Here is a 13145-nt window from a genome sequence, read left to right on the forward strand (position 1 = left end):
AATATTTTCTATGTGTTTGTCAGTACAAATAACAGTGTCTCCATATTGCTGGTTTTAAAATGCATGTGCATAGTCATGAGGAATAATGGCCTTGAGATTGCTAAAGATTTGCTTCTTAAAAAACAAATTTATTATGCATCTTGTTCATTTCATCTTGGAAGAAATGGATAAGATAATTCTAAGAGAAAAGATAGTGTAAACATTACTGGATGTGAGTGGGTGGGAGGACAATATGTAGTAGACAAATAGAATAAACCCAAGGAGAACCCACAGTGAGAGCTCTATATTGAGGCATTTGGGGTGGTTTTGCATAGCACATCTGTATATGTAAGGTCTGAGGGTAGAAACTAATGATGGAGGTGGTTATAAATCAATTAGGTAATGAGAAATAACTAAGTTGAAAATTCTGTCCTACAGTTGGCATATCCAAAGTCAAATGATGTGTGATCCTTGACCTCAAGAGGTTTACTACCTAATGGATATTCAGATGCTTTAAACACAGACACACAAGATGTAAGAAGTGATGTGCATTGAGGGAGGACACAGTTCTAAGGCATGTTTACAGATAGCTCATCCACTGTGTAGACGACAGTCTTCACAGAGAAAGTATAGTTTTGGATGAATATTGAAGAGTGGACAGTAGTTTATCGTGCAGAGGAAAATGAGGGGCATTCTTAATGGGACATAGGAAAACCAGAAGGCATTCAGAAAATTAGTATCTGGTATGATGGAGGAGGAGTTGCAGCAAAAGGATTAAAGCTGGAAGGGTTGGGCACCCACATAGGGCTGGGAGTAGTGCCTGCTCCCACCCATGGGTGCAGATCCCTCAAACTTCATAGGGTATTGATGTGAGTGCACAGAAGGGGCTTGTGCAGGAGAGGGGAATAATTATCCTGGACTGGTCAATGCTCTGGTTGCAATGAAGGACCTTAAAAACAAAATCCAAGAGATCAAACCAATTCTAATAACTTAACTGTTTCATAGAACAAAGATCACAAATATTTGTGTTATCAGACAGAGGGCCAATTCTGAACTCAGATTGAACTGCTCACCACTTGAAAAGCAATATTTGAGAGACAAGTGATGGTGAGCAAGGAAATTTTGCTTTATTCAGGAAGCCAGCAACCTGGGAAGAAGGTGAACTAACGTCCCAAAGACCATCTTCCTGTCCAGATGAAGCAAAGGGGTTTGTTTGTTTATTATTTTTTAAAAATATAACTTATTGTCAAATTAGCTAACATACAGTGTGTACAGTGTGCTCTTGGTTTTGGAGGTATATTCCCGTAGTTCATCGCTTAGATACAACACCCAGTGCTCATCCCAACAAGTGCCCTCCTCAATGCCCATCACCCATTTTCCCCTCTCCCCCACTTCCCCCACCAACCCTCAGGTTTTTCTCTGTATTTAAGAGTCTCTTGTGGTTTTCCTCCCTCCTCTCTATTTGTAACTATTTCCCCCTTTCCTTCCCCCATGGTCTTCAGGGAAGGATTGGGATATGGGGGGGGGGGGGGGGGGCAGGTGCCCAGGATGCTACTCATATGCTGATGTAACTCTGAACAGATTTTCTGGCATCCGTGACAGTTTTTTTTTTTTTAATGTGGTCAGAATTATCTTCTGGGTCCTTCACTCCTCAAGGCAGTGGTCTGAAAATCTGAAGGAAATTAGGTTATTTCTTCTATCAAGGGACTTAGGTCAGCAACCAAGGAGTGCATGGACTTGAAGCAAGGTAACCCTCAGACAAGTTGGTTTGCTGATACATTGATAGGAATATAAAAATATCCAGTGTCCAATAACATAAAATTCAGAATGTCTGGCATCCCACCAAAAATAACCCTGCATGCAAAGAAGCAAGAAATTACTGCCCTTATTGAGGAGATAAACTGATAAAGTTAAGCCAGGCTGACAAAGATTTTAGAATTAGTAGGCATTAAAAGTTATTGTAACTGTAACCCATACTTCCAAAAGTTAAATTGAGATATGGAATATATTAAAGTTTAAAATTTTAAAAATTTAAATTTTTAAAAATAAAAAATTGAACTTCCAGAGACAGAAATACAATGTCTGAGATGAAAGATCCACTGGATAGGATTAACAACAGATTAGATTTTGCAGAAGAAAGTACTAGTGAACTTGAAGGTTTAGTCATAGAAATGAATCCAAATGAAACAAAAAGAGTGGGGGATGTATTTGCTTTATAATGTGACTTCAATAAGTTACCAAAAGCTCACTTCTATTGCCCTTGATAAAGTCTCTGTGTTTATCTAAACAAACATTTTTTTTTAAATAGGCTTTATATACAACATGGGAGTTGAACTCATGACCCTGGAATCAAGAGTTGCATGTTGACTGATAGCCAGGCAACCCATCCAAAAGTTCACTTCTAGAGGTCAGAGGTCAAAAATCAGTTTCACTGAGCCAAAATCAAGGTGTTGCTGTGCTATACTCTCCTTGGAGGATTTAGAGGGGGGAATCCCATTCCTCAGCTTTTCCAGCTTCTACAGCTGTGTCCCTTGTGCCCTTCAGTGGGTGGCCCTGTCCTCACTCTTCACGACCAGCAGCAAGGCATCTTGCTTCAGTGGCCATGGTGCCTTCTTCTTCTTTGTTAAATCTACCTCCTCTTCTTTCTTGGGAAGACACTTGTGATTGCATTTAGGATTCACCCAGATGACTCAGGATGACCTCCCCCACCCCATTTCAAGTTCCTTGAATTAATCCTGCAAAATGTCTGTTGCCATATAAGGTGATATTCACAGGTCCAAATATTAGGGCCTGGATGTCTTTGGGGGCTGTCATTCAGCTCTCAGCTCACCACAAATAATTTTAAGGTATGGCCAGGGAATATAATTGTGAGACAGCATCAGAGATACAGTACACTTGTATTTAGAGTTCGTGAAAGAGAAGAGTGTGAAAGAAAAACTGTTAAAGAAATAATAAGCAATTTTTCCCAAATAAGAAGGAATTGATTTCCAAATAAACTCATAAATTTAAGAAATTCAGTGACCCCAAAGTGAAAGAAACATGAACAAAGCCATGCTAAAGCACATCTTAGTCAAACAGTCCAAAACAGAGAAAAATTTTTATTATTTTTATTTTTTAAGTTTATTTATTTTGAGAGAGAGAGACAGAGAGAGAGAGAGCTCATAGGAGGGGCAGAGAGACAGGGAGAGAGAGAAAATTCCAAGCAGATTCCACCTGTCAGCTTAGAGCCTGATGCAGGGCTCAAACTCATGAAGTGTGAGATCATGACCTGAGCTGAAATCAAGCATTGGATGCTTAACTGACTGAGCCAACCAGCCACCCCAAGAAAGGTATTTTAAAAATGTATATTAAGAAGACATTACATCAGAAAAACAAAGATCAGGATGACAGCAAACATCTTGGTACAAACAATATAAGTGAGAAAATAATAATGTGATATTTTTAAAGTATTGAATGTGTGTGTGTGTGTGTGTGTGTGTGTATATATATATATATATATATATATATATATATATATATATATAATGAGCCTACAATTCTGTATCCAGTAAAACGTTCTCTTTTTTTTTAAATATGAAATTTATTGTCAAATTTGTTTCCATACAACACCCAGTGCTCATCCCAACAGGTGCCCTCCTCAATGCCCATCACCCACTTTCCCCTCCCTCCCACCCACCCATCAACCTTCAGTTTATTCTCCGTTTTTAAGAGTCTCTTATGGTTTGGCTCCCTCCCTCTCTACATTTTTTTTCCTTCCCCTCCCCCATGGTCTTCTGTTAAGTTTCTCAGGATCCACATGAGTGAAAACATATGGTATCTGTCTTTCTCTGTATGACTTGTGTCTAAAGAAGACATCCGGATGGCCAACAGGCACATGAAAAGATGCTCAACGTCACTCCTCATCAGGGAAGTACAAATCAAAACCACACTGAGATATCACCTCACGCCAGTCAAAGTGGCTAAAATGAACAAATCAGGAGACTATAGATGCTGGCGAGGATGTGGAGAAACGGGAACCCTCTTGCACTGTTGGTGGGAATGCAAACTGGGGCAGCCACTCTGGAAAACAGTGTGGAGGTTCCTCAAAAAATTAAAAATAGGCCTACCCTATGACCCAGCAGTAGCACTGCTAGGAATTTACCCAAGGGATACAGGAGTACTGATGCATAGGGGCACTTGTACCCCAATGTTTATAGCAGCACTCTCAACAATAGCCAAATTATGGAAAGAGCCTAAATGTCCATCAACTGATGAGTGGCTAAAGAAATTGTGGTTTATATACACAATGGAGTACTACTTGGCAATGAGAAAGAATGAAATATGGCCTTTTGTAGCAATGTGGATGGAACTGGAGAGTGTTATGCTAAGTGAAATAAGTCATACAGAAAAAGTTCTTTAAACAATGAAAGTACAGGGCACCTGGGGGGCTCATTCTGTTGAGCGTCCAACTCTTGATTTTGGCTCAGATCATGATCTCATAGTTTGTGAGATTGAGCCCCACATTGGGCTCTGTGCTAACAGTATGGAGCCCACTTGGGATTCTCTCTCTCCCCCTCTCTCTGCCCCTCCTCTGCTTGCATGCTTGCGTGTTCTCATTTTCAAAATAAATAAACTTAAAGAAAAATAAAAAATGAAAGTACAATCAACTTTTTCTGAAACATACAGAAACAAAAAATATTCACCACCAACATACCTATACAATAGGAAATCTATTAGAGTGAAGAAAAAATTATAATGGAAATGTGGATGTACACAAGGGAAGAAAGAGCAATGGAAATGAGAGCTACATGTATAAATGTATCAGATATTTTCTTCTTTTAAAAACTTCTTTAGAGAACAGACTGCTTAAATAAAAATGATGGTGTTGTGATATGGGATTTATAACTCATGTTAAAGTAAGATGTGTTAGGGACATTGGAGGTATGTCCCTGAAAGGTTATGTGGTGCACATGAAGGGGCATAACACCACTTGTAGGCTGACCCTGATGTACACTGTAAACCCCAAAGCAACAATTAAATTAAGAAAGAAAAGAACTGAACCTAACTGACATACAATAGAGAAAAACTATAATAACAATATTATGCAATTAATCCAACAGAAGGCAGGAAAAGAAGAAAAAGGGAACAAAGATTAGAAGGAACAGTGAGAAACAGATAACAAGGTGATAAATTTGAATACTGAATATAGTCATATCAATAATTACAGTGAGTGATATGATCTCTATATGCCGATTACAAAATAGGTTGTTAGAGTCGATAAAAAAGTAAGATACAACTTCATGCTGCTTGTAGTAAACATACATCAAATATATAGATGCAAATAGACTAAAACTAAAAGGACAGAATATTGTGCTGATACTCATCAATATAAGTTGCAGTGCTATCTTTATATCAAATTAGATTTCAAAGAAAATACTTTTATCAGAGGTAACAAAATCATTTCATACCTCTGATAAAAGTATTGAAGTATGAAAGGTCAGTTCATCAAGAGGATATAATATTCCTAAATGTTTATGCATCTAATAATAGAGCTTCAGAATACATGAAACAAAAAATAGGTAAAACTGCAAAGAGACATAGACAAATTCACAATCATTCACAATCAGTTGAAGATTGCAATACCATTATTTCAGTAACTAATAGGTCAACAAGACAGAAAATCAGTAAGAATATAGTGGATAGAAAATCAGCAAGAATATAACAACATGATCAATTAAGTTAAAGATGTAACAATACCATCAACCAAGTTGACCAAATTGACTTTTATAGAATATGCCACCCAATAACAGAAGAATACAATTAAAAAAAAATTTAAATGGACTTTTCCAAAGTTGATCATATTCTGGGTTATAAAATAAATTTCAATGGAGTTAAAAGGATTAAAATCATGCAAGTGTATTCTCTCACACCAGTGGAATTAAATTAGAAATCATTAACAGAAAGATATCTGGGCAAACTCCAAATATTTGAAACTAAATTACACAATTGTAGATAACACTTGGGACAAAGAAGAAATCAAAAGTAAATTAGAAAGTATTTCAAACTGAATGAGAATGAAAACTCAGTGTATAAAAATTTGTAAGATACTACTAAAGCCATACTTAGGGAAAATTTATGGAAACAAATATCTGTAATAAAAGAAAAGAGTCAAGTTAGTTAACTCATTTTCCACATTAAGAACCTAGAAAAGAGAACAATTAAGCTCAAAATTAGTTGAAGAAAGGAAATAATAAAGATGGGAATGCAAATCAAGGAAATCTGAAAGCGTAAACACAATAGAGAAAATGCATAAACCATCAGCTGGTTCTTTGAGAAGACCAATTGAAAAATCTCTAACCTGACTGATCCTGAAAAAAAGAATACACAAACTATCCATTTCAGGATGAGAGAGGTGATACCACTAGAGATCCTGTAGAAATGAAAAGGATTTTAAGGGAATACTATGGATAACTTTGTCAATAAATTTAACAACTTAGAAAAAAGGAACAAATTCCTTGTGTGATGCAAAATGAGCTCTCTCAGAAACAGATAACCTGGATTGCTCTCCATCTATGAAAGAAATTAAATTGTAGCTTTTTAAAAAAAATTAACTTTATTCATTTTTTAGAGAAAGAAAAAGAGAGAACAGCAGAGGAGGGGCAGAGACAGAGGGAGACAGATAATCTGAAGCAAGCTTCACATTGACAACATAGAGCCTGATGCAGGGTTTGAACTCATGAACCATGAGGTCGTTACCTGAGCCAAAGTGGTATGCTTAACCAACTGAGCCATCCAGGCATCCCTAAAATTATAGCTTTTAAGTTTTCCTACAAAAAGAACTCCCCTTCCAGATAGCTTCACTGGTGAATTCTATCAAGCACAATAATGGAAAAAAACACCAGCATTGCAAAACTCATACAGAAGAAAGAAGGGAATATTTCCCACTCATTTTGTGAATCCAGGAATTACCTGGACACAAAATCAGCCAATGACACTGTAAGAACACTGCAAACCAATATTCCTCATAAATGAGAATGAGAAATTCTAAAGAATATTTTTGCAATTTGAATCCATCAATATAGAAATCCATCAATATACTTCATGACCATTAGAATTTATACAAGAAATGCAAAATTTGTTTAACATTTGAAAAATAAATCAATATATTAATTATAACAAAAAACTAAAAAAGAAAAATCATGTGATCATCTCAATAGAAAAAGCATTCAAAAAATTATTCATTCTTGAAAAAAAACTCACCAAATAGGGTATAAAGGAACTTATTCAAATTGATGAGGGTATATTGAAAACCTACAGATAACATGATACTACACGGTGAAAGCATAGATGCTTTATCCCTAAGATCTAGTATAAAATGAGGATGTCCCTTACTAATCTACTTCTATTCAGTATTCTACCGGAAGTTCTAGATAGCAATAAGTTCAGAAAAATAAAACGTATTCAAATGGAAAAGAAATAGGTAAAATTATCTTTATTCACAGATGACATGATCATCTCTGTAGCAAATCTGAGGGAATTTTCAAAACAAAAGATTTCCAGAGCTAATGGGTGAGTTTACCAATGAAGCATCATAAAAGATTAACATGAAATGGAATATGAAATACTTAGAGATGAATTTGAGGAAAGAGTGAAAGTATCATGCAATGGAAATTACAAACTATTTCCGGGAAAAACTGGGAAATATAAAGTGTTCATGATTCAGAAGATTTATTACTATTATTAAAGTTTCAAATCTCCCCAAATTAATCTACATACTCAACAATTTCTTTTTTTTTTAATTTTTATTTATTTTTGACAGAGAGAGAGACAGAACATGAGCAGGGGAGGGGCAGAGAGAGAGGGACACACAGAATCCGAAGCAGGCTCCAGCCTCTGAACTGTCAGTACAGAGCCCGACGCGGGGCTCAAACTCACAGACGGCGAGATCATGACCAGAGCCGAAGGTGGATGCTCAACCGACTGAGCCACCCAGGCGCCCCCAAAACAATTTCAGCCCAAATCCCATTGTTCACAGCCAAATAATGGCAAGAGTCCAAATGTCCATTGACTGATGAATGGATGGAGCTAGAGTGTATTATGCTAAGTGAAGTAAGTCAGTCAGAAAAAGGCAAATACCATACGATTTCACTCATACATGGAATTTAAGAAACAAAACAGATGAACATAGTGGGACAAAGAGAGAGGGAGAGGCAAATCATTAAGCAGACTTTTAAAACAATGTTTAGTTACTTTTGAGAGAGAGAACATGAGCCCAGGGGACGGGCAAATAGAGAGGGGGACAGAGGATCCCAAGGAGGCTCTGTGCTGACAGTAGTGAACCTGATGCGGGGCTCAAAGTCACAAACTGTGAGAACATGACATGAGCTGAAGTAGGATGCTTGATCAACTGAGCCACCCAGGCATCCCAAGATGACTCTTAACTATAGAGAGTAAACTGGGGGTTACTGGAGGAGAGGTGGGTGGGGGATGGGGGAAATAGGTGATGGGGATTAAGGAGGACACTTGTAACGAGCACCAGGTGATGTACGGAAGTGTTGAACCACTGAATTCTACTCCTGACACTATTACATTGTTTGAAAACTAACTGGAATTTAAGTAAAAACTTGTGGGATGCCTGGGTGGCTCAGTCGTTCAGTGTCCAAACTTGACTTCAGCTCAGGTCATGATCTCACAGTTCATGAGATTCTCTCTCTCCCTCTCTGCTCCTCCCCATTCTCTCTCCCTCTCTGTCTCTCCCTCATAACAAATAAACATCCAAAAAAATAAATAAAAGCTTGAAGGAAAAAAAATCCCATTGCTAGGTACTAGGAAACGCAAATTAAAAATATGGATTGTACCAAACGCCATCCAGGATGTGAAGCAGCTGGAACCCCCTTGCACTCAGTGAAGCAGTGTCATCACTTTGAAAACTGGCAGTTTCTTAAAAAGTTGAATGCATCCTTACCATATGATCCGTCCATTCCACTCCTGAGAGCTTGTGCTTCAAGACGTGTATGTAATGTTATAACTGCTTTGTTGTTAATAGTCAAAACCAAAACAACCCAAATGTCCCGCAAGGGGTGAGTGGATGGCTGAACTGTGGTATAGCATAGTATCAAATCCTATTCAGCAGTAAACACAAGGGAGCTTCTGCTACATGCTCCAACACGGAAGGGTCTCAAAACATTCGCGTGAAGTGAGAGAATGCAATATGTTTTAGAAAGCGTGCAGTGTACGGTTACCTTTTTGTAAACTTCTGGGATATGCAAACTAATATTTAGGGACTGACAGCAGACCAGTGGCTGCTTGGGGATAATGAGGACAAGCAGGGGTGGGTGGAGAGTTACTAGGAGCAAGAGGAAATTTGCAGTGGTAATGGATGTTTAATATGTTGGTTGTGGTCATGGTTTCATGGTGTTTGCACATGTTGAAGCTCATCACATTGTATACACTAAAGTGTGATTAATTGTATGTGAATTATTTAAATCAACACAACTATTTTATTAATAAAATCATCTTCGGGGGTGGAAAGTAATTATGCTGAAAAATCTGAAGTAAGCCATTGCCTTCTACATGCCATTCTTGCACAAGGGGCCATGCTGATCTCTGAATCGATACAATTTTTAGTATATGTACAGCTGAAGTGAGCACAAGCCGTTACTTTTTAAAGACATTACAATATGTCTGTTTGTAAACCTTCCTATAATTATAGATGCATAAAAAATGAGAAAGCTATTCTATTAAGGGCCTGAATTTCTGCTAATACTGCATTGGAGGTACAAATACAGTATTTAATAATGAAGTAAAGTAGAGGTGAAAACAGAGGTTGGGGATGCAAGGCATGCTAATTCAAAATATAGTTTTGACATTTAGTTGAGATAAATATCTTTCCTTCTGCATCTGTACCGAATTGAAAATTGACGAGGACATTGGTGAGGACACCCAAAGACATTTATGGGAGTTGAAATCTAAAAGTAAAGAGGCAAAGTATCAGTGATTTATGAACATAGTCTGTTTCAGGAAAAGGAAAGTGAATTTTAAAAATCTCAAGCATATACCTTGGTAAATAATTTCTAAGTATAAAATTGACTCCATGAGCTAAAAATTGGCCAAAAAGAAGCATAAAACTCATATTTAGGAAAAGCTATAAGGACAATCAGTCCCTTTGTTGTAAGTAAAACTTTATTCCTTTTCATGCATTCACTTTTATTTGACTTGATGTGTTTTGAAAAATCCTTATAAATGGATTTTCATCCAACGTCATTTCAATCACTTCCTTCAAGAATCTGTTTCTTAAGTTTACAGTTTTTGATGTCAGTAGAATCACGATTTTAAATTTGGTTCTTAATTTTATATACTCAACCATACCTCATCCACTGACGAGATTTTAAAAATATTTTTTAATGTTTATTTATTTTTGAGAGATGGAGCGAGCAGGGAAGGGGCAGAGAGAGAGAGGGAGAGAGAGAGAATCCCAAGCAGGCTCTGCCCTATCAGCCTGACACACAGAGCCCCACACAGGGCTCAAACTCACAAACTGTGAGATCCTGACTTGAGCCAAGACAAGAGTCGGATGCTTCACCAACTGAGCCCCCAGATGACCCTTATCCACTGATGCTTTTAGACATGCTTTGGCATTTACACTTTTCTGATGTCATCTACTCAGTGGAACCACATTGTCTATGCTCCCAAAAGCATGAACTTCTCCCTGTGGCTACCTTCCTTTGGGCTATTTCTCTGTTAACGCACAGCCTAACTTATGTGGTGTGTGTGTGTGTGTGTGTGTGTGTGTGTGTGTGTGTGTGTGTTTTCTCTCCCTCTCTCATGGTGAAATTAAATGTGGTAAATGTCAAACACTAAGTTGATTTCTTGTTGGTAGCTTAATAAAAATATTTAGTAGGGAAAAGATAGGAAGAGTAATAAAAATGAGCTTGATTCCTCTGCCAGTCAGTATCTGCAGCTTGCTTTTTACCGCTAATGGGCTGCATTTTGAATGGTCTTCATTTTTACTGACTCTCCATATTACCCTTGAGAAACAAACCATCACCATTTCTTTATATTAATCAACAGGTCTTCTGTCTTCTAAGACTTTCTGCAATGCATGTAGAGACCAAGATCGCATCCAAAGCAAGTTGTATTTGCTTCCTAAGTGACAAGATAACTACTCCGTGGTGAGTCTGCTGTGTGTTAAGAACAGATCTGGGTGGTAGCTTAGGGGCAAGGATGAGGAAGGACATGGCAACAGGTGGTCAGTAAAATATGTATTTATTCATTAGTCTCCCACAAAATGTCAGCCAATACGCATCTGAAATGAAGTCAAATATTTCTCAGGAGTGTGGTGTCATCATAATGGAGTGAGGGCTAGACCAGTAGGTCTTTTCTGAAGTGATCTTTGTGCAGTGTTCCCAGGAGCTGGAGGCAGACCCAGGAGCATAGGGCCAGGGACAGTTGAAAGCTGTCTGGGAGACCCCGCTTCAGGCTCACAGTCTACACTGGGACATGAAACAAGCTTGAGTTTCAGTATAATTAAGTTTGACTTTCTCAGTACATTGTGTTAGATAAAACTATGTCTTATGTAACTGTTCTTTTCCTCGTGTTACAGAAGTAGATTCTGAGTGAAAGTGCTTTCAATCTAACCATGTGACCAACAGCCAATGAGCTAAACTAAATTTACTCCTAAGTTGTGACCAATGAGGAGGCTGTAGAGACCACAAATATGTGCTACATAAATGAACTGACTTGCCAGACTAGCTCATGAACTAGTCTAGGTGGAAAAATTTCTTCCATCTGACTCACTGGCATGGTCCATAAGAAAGTACTAAGATTTTTCATAAATTGTGCTCTAATATGTTTTGAAGGGATTCCACCATACCTCATTAGTTTATTTGGATGTTCTGAACATTTCTCAGGAGGGAAGTGGTTTCTGTTTCAACCAAAGTCAAGAAATTGCTACAACAATACACTTAATCATGGTTTTAAAATCTATTGTTACTTAGTGTAACAAGCTCTTCCAGTCTGGAAGAGCTGTGGTCACTTCTAAATGAACAAAGGGCATTTGGCATTTTTATCAGTTATTTCAGACATCACTAAAGGATTGACTTGATCTCTGTGACTTTGGGTCTACTTTGTCATCTGCTCTTACTTCTGTGCTATTCTGACCCAATAAACCACAGCGGTTGCAGCTTTGCATCCTCTGCGAGGTTGGGCCGGTGAGAGCTCAGTGTTCTCTTCTCTGAGACCAGATGAGAATGTGAGTTCACAGGGTAGTCAGGAAGGATAACAATGGGGAAATGTGTGTAAAGCACTGCTCTTATCTTCTCATCTCTTAAGTTGGATGCTGATTTGCCAAATATGATTTCTTGGATAGCTCTTCCTTAAACTTTCAACTGACCTGTATCTGTGTATTTGTGGTTCTTTGGCACTGGCTTCATTGACTTCCATACAGCCATTCTATAAACAAGGTAAAACCTACAATGTTTGGGTAACGTTTGGAATAGAAAATTTTCTACTTGTCCCGTTACTTTTCCTAGGATTAATTTAGTCATTAAAGGATAATTTACTTTGAGTGGTGTATTCCAGAGTCTTCTGGATAAAGGGCTAGAACTCGAGAACAGGGCATTCTTTTTTGTTCCACATGTATTCCAACTAATGAAGTGGTGGAGAGATCAGTGCCTTCTCACTATGTAAAATCAAGGACCAATGTTAGTGAATGATCCTTCCAATCCTCAGGATTCAAATACACATGAGTACTTTTTTTTTTTTCCTGAGAGATATCTCTGGCTTACCTGACTTGGTTAGTTTTATAGGCTTCATGGTTTCTTATCATTAGTCCTTCCTTTTCCTTTCCTATATCAATATCCATCATAACGTCAACAAAATTTAGATGCAAACTATTTGTGCACTCATGAGATAATGTGTTGATCAATTGAAAGGGAGGGATATTAGTACCTGCATTTGGTACCAATGTACATATTAAGAGTTTGTGGAATTATATTTCAGATTGCTATCTAGTATATTTAAGAGTAAACTGTATGTGAGGCAATGATTCTTTTGAAACAAGAAAGTAAGGATTATTTGGTTATCTCATTTCTGACAGAAGATTTGCCTGATAGCCCATCATACTGTACAGTAACACAATCTGATGATTCAAAATGAGCATTTGAACCTTTTAACATTCCCTCAAATGA

The sequence above is a fragment of the Panthera uncia genome, chromosome D2, assembly GCF_023721935.1.
Source record: "Panthera uncia isolate 11264 chromosome D2, Puncia_PCG_1.0, whole genome shotgun sequence".
Taxonomy (NCBI): domain Eukaryota; kingdom Metazoa; phylum Chordata; class Mammalia; order Carnivora; family Felidae; genus Panthera; species Panthera uncia.